Below are 4,806 nucleotides of genomic sequence, written 5' to 3' on the forward strand. Positions count from 1 at the left end.
AAAGCAAACACAACCTATAAATGAACTCTTTGCTTTAAGAAATGACACAAAAAGTAATTCATGTGCTTAATATATAATCAAATGTTTATGTATTCAACATTTGAAAATTTTATCAAAACGAGATATCCTCCATTGACCCGACACATACTAGGATCCAAAAACACCCAAACCCATTGCCTTTGAGCTGATTCTAACTCCTAGTGACCCTAATAGGACAGGATGAACCTGTCCCTGTGAGTTTCTGAAGCAGTAATTCTTTACGGTCACAGGCAGCTGCTTTTCTCCTATAGAGTGGCTGGTTGTTTCAAACTCCTGAACTTGCAAGTGGCAGCCCAACTCATAAGCACCATACCACCTGGGCTCCTGTCTGTATTAGGCTAACTAGTGGTAATACAAGGGTGCACAGATTAAAATGTTTATGCATCAACTGATCTCACTCAATTTATGTCTGAAAGTTGGAGGATTGCCCAACTAGAGAGACTGCATACATGTGGTTACATTTAGATTTATTGATATAATTAAAATGCATTTTAGAAGAAAACTTCCTGTAAGCATTGGCCATTTCTGTGGGAAACCTATTAGCATTTTTTTATAACATGGTGTTCCTTGCCACATTGCAGATAAAAACAAGTATGTAACACACTGAGAAAACACTTTGAGCAAGTGTGTGGACATAGGAGAGCTTATGGGAATCAACACTGTAGCTGGAGCCAAATAAATGAGGAGAATGGAGAGATTTGACACGAGACCAGTGGTTCTCAACATTCCTAAGGCCGCACGCGACCCTTTCATATAGTTCCTCATGTTGTGGTGACCCCCAATTGTAACATTCTTTCATTGCTACTTCATCACTGTCATTTTGCTACTGTCATCATGTAAATATCTGATAGGCAGGATGTTATTTTCATTGTTACAATATGTAATTATATATTGTGGAATATTTATTTCTAATGACAAATAAATGAAATGTTGTCTTGAAGCATGAGGAACAGTCTTCATGCTGGGTACTCTTATGGGAGAGTATCTGCGTGTGGGCAGACCCACCTGGAGACAGATAGAGAAGCTGTGTCTCTGTTCCTAAGGACATTGGAAACATGTGTTTTCTGATGGTCCTAGGAAACCCCTGTGAAAGGGTCATTCGAACCCCCAAGCGGTCGCGGCCCACAGGCTGAGAACCGCTGCTCTAGGTGATGCTACCAGGCAGGCCAGATTCAGCTTGTGAAAAGTACTCCTAACCCGAGCACTGATTATATTAAAATCTGATCATGTTTCAACTATTTAAATTTTTTGCACATTCCTTAGACACTGCCACATTTCATTACCAGGAAGCCATTTTCAGGCAGGAAATGAAAGGGGAAAAAAGTATACAATATCATCTAAACAATATGCTAGAGCGCATTATTTTTCAGGAATATTTTATAAAAGCAGTATAATTAATTTTAACAGTGGGAAAGCAGAGGATGAATCTGAAGGTCAGTCCTATCTGACTTTATGTTTGTTTTAATTTTTTTGTAATAGTAGTTTTCTAAGGGTGTTCTTCATTCTCTGATAAAAGTATGGGGACTGAAATCTATAGAATACAATTTCCCTTGAAGATTAGGATATTAAGGTTCCTGTGTAGTCCTGAAATGAAGAAGTCTATTTCAATTTATTAGCTGCGTATTTTTTTTTTATTAAATCATTTTATGGGAGGCTGGTACAATTGCTTTCTGCTTGAGCCCTTGGTATTTTATAAAATTTGCTGTTCTCAGAATGCTTTTGTGTATGTATGAAACATTTACGATTCCATGAAATTATGTCGGAAACCTGCTAACTTATCTGAATTAATATTTTCTCTTTAGGTTCTAACATCCATTGCAATGACTATGAGGAGAATTTATTAAGGAAACTAACAAGTTATAATGCCAGTGAGAAATGCTCAGGGTTGAGTTGTATATCAGGACATGTTACAAAATTCTGGTAAGTCTTCAAATAAATACCCAAAGGGCATACCATTTTGCTTTGCTATGACCCTCAACCCTAAAGCATTTAGCTTAAACTCCCTGGGTCAGCAAACCCAGTTCCCTGAATTAAGTTCCCCAGAGGCATCCCACTGGGCAAACCAGCCTTCTGCACAAAAGGACTCAGCTTTACTTGCTCTGGGTCCTGGGAAATCCAGCACTCTGTCCCATGCTCTGGGTCCTGGCCCTGCGGCTGCTCCTCTGATTTTGTGGCTATTACTTGTATCCAGGGGGTTCACTGAACAGCGATCTCTGGTCCAGATGACAAGTTCCACTCCTGGCTGTTGCTGGTAATGAGATCCTTCCTCCTGCTTCTTTTCTCTCTCTCTCTCTATATATATATATATTTAATCGTTTTATTAGGTCGCAATCCATACATACATCAATTGTGTAAAGCACATTTGTACATTCATTGCCCTCATCATTCTCAAAACATTTGCTCTCCACTTAAGCCCCTGGCATCAGGTCCCCTCTCTCCCCACTCCCCCTCCCTTATGAACCCTTGGTAATTTATAAATTATTATTTTGTCATATCTTGCCCTGTCTGACGTCTCCCTTCCCCCACTTTTCTGTTGTCAGTCCCCCAGGGAGGAGGTCACATGTAGATCCTTGTAATAGGTTGCCCTAGAGAATCCTGTTAGAAATTACTTACAGTGGATCCTCTCAGTATCTTCCCCCATCTTCTTACCAGACCCATACAGGAAAGGTCATTTGGTGGGAATTAGAGACTTTGGCTAGAAGAGCCACAGGAGATAAATCACTGTCCTTTCACCCGCCATAGGGCACATTGGGAGAACCTGATTAATGGGAGTTCAATTTACTTAGAATCTAGGTAATGTAAATCTTATCAGACACTCTTAAATCAATGTCAAAAAATAGGTTTCAATTCACTGGTCTGTGAAATCAATTAAGTGGGTTATGATCAGTATTTAGGTGGGAATTGGGGAGAAGAAAAGTAAGAAGGACATAAAATATCGAGTCATTGCACTTAGTAAGTACAACAGAATCCTGAATCATGACCTTTTTGGTGAGTCACGATGTAGTGTGTTCCTCTCTGTGGCCCTGGCCAAGACAGTCCTTAGCCAGTGATTTCCTGAGAAGCACAGGAGCTGTTTTTGAGGCTTGAGGATTAAGCACAATGATGGAACAAAAGTCTGAATTTATGAAATTAACACAAAAGACTGCTATAACCATGTTGCTACCTAGAAGATTGGTTATTACTTCGAACCAGAGAGTTTTAGGGCTGAAATAACTCATGGGCTGGGGGTGGGGTGGAGGTGGTGTGAAGGTAAAGGCTTCCTGACTGGAAAAGGTCAGCCAGCTGTTAGCTGGGCCTGGCACCCAGCTTTCCCGACCAGGATTCCAGTATTCCTTTACTTGACAGTGTAAACTGATGTCATTTTTATTTATAGAATCCTCAGGATTACTTCTTTTTAATTATTAAGGAAAAACGAGGCTGTTTCAAAAATGCTAAAACCTTTAAGAGAAAAAAAAGTAATTTAGAGATAATTCAACGTGCTGGGGTCTGATTCTACTTCTAGCAAATAACTAATTAACCTAATACCCTTTGTTATTAGATACGACATTCAGTAATCTGGTTTCTCATTTGTACTTGTAACTGCCAAAGGCATGTGATTTTGAAAAGACCTTAAAGGTCACACAACATTGGACATGGGGACAATCTTGCCACATTTGGGTCAAAGATGCGGCCTTTCTTTTTCATTCTCTAGGGATAGTGAAGGAAGACAGACTAAGAGGAAATCCCCCAAACCTACTTTTATAAAAGGAAAAGAGATGATGCTGAAGCATTCTATCCCAGCAAAGCATTGGCTTTGGTAGGTTTCACTTTACACCTGCATCCTGAAAACTCCGCGGGAGCCCGCAGGGCTGGGAACCACAGGAGCAGCAAGTGGTTTCCAACAAGATGAGGCTTTCTGCCACCTTAACGATTTCTCCCAATATCCCAACTCACTGGCCTGCAGTCCATTCCTGTAGGGCAGGGTCCTGTGGGTTTCGGAGACTGTACCTCGTTATGGGAGTAGAAAACCCGGTTTTTCTCACCCAGAGCATCTGGTCCTTTCCACAGACTGACCTATGGTTAGCAACGCATGGCTTAACTCGGCCACCAGGGCTCTAGTCAAGACTGACACTGTAATTCACACACACCGTCTCCAGAGCTGAGATCCACTGGGTGGCCGGGGTTTGGTTTTGGTTCCTCAAAAGTCTTTGCGGTCTAAGTCTTGAACTTTCGTAGTTTCCATTCTCTCGAGGAGTAAGTGTTCTAATGATGTATTTGGGAAGGGGTGTCAGACTCAGTCATTGACAGAGCTGGTCCTTTCCTCTGTGTTCTAGAGAAAGGGTGTACAGGAGTCCAGCCCTGAGAGATGAGTCCCAGTACACGCTCATCATGCCGGACACGCCTGCGAGATGCCGGCAATCCCACCCGAAGCAGAGATCATTTGATAACAATCTTGGCTCCAGGAAGAGATGTCAAGACCTGTACACTCTGGGGCTAAACAGAAGCTTTTGGGGGAGTTAAGGAGCCGGGTGTCTGTAACAGGAACATAAACGCATAAAGCCTAGACAAGCGCTCAAAAGTGGGGAGGCATCTCCCACAGACTTTGGAAGGCAGCTGGTGTCTGGAGAGCAGAAAATCTCCTTTAAAAGCAGGAGCCTCCCGGGGGGAGCCTTTCCGGGAAGACTTGCCCCGGACTGGGAGAAGGCTGGAGGTGCGAGTAAGCGAATTTCCTCCAGCTCCCGCCGACCTTCCAGTGATGAAGCCGACTCCCGGCCCGCCAGGAGGCCC

Source organism: Echinops telfairi, unplaced genomic scaffold (assembly GCF_000313985.2).
Source record: "Echinops telfairi isolate 266 unplaced genomic scaffold, ASM31398v2 ScPeMD7_7468;HRSCAF=8506_0, whole genome shotgun sequence".
Classification (NCBI taxonomy): Eukaryota; Metazoa; Chordata; class Mammalia; order Afrosoricida; family Tenrecidae; genus Echinops; species Echinops telfairi.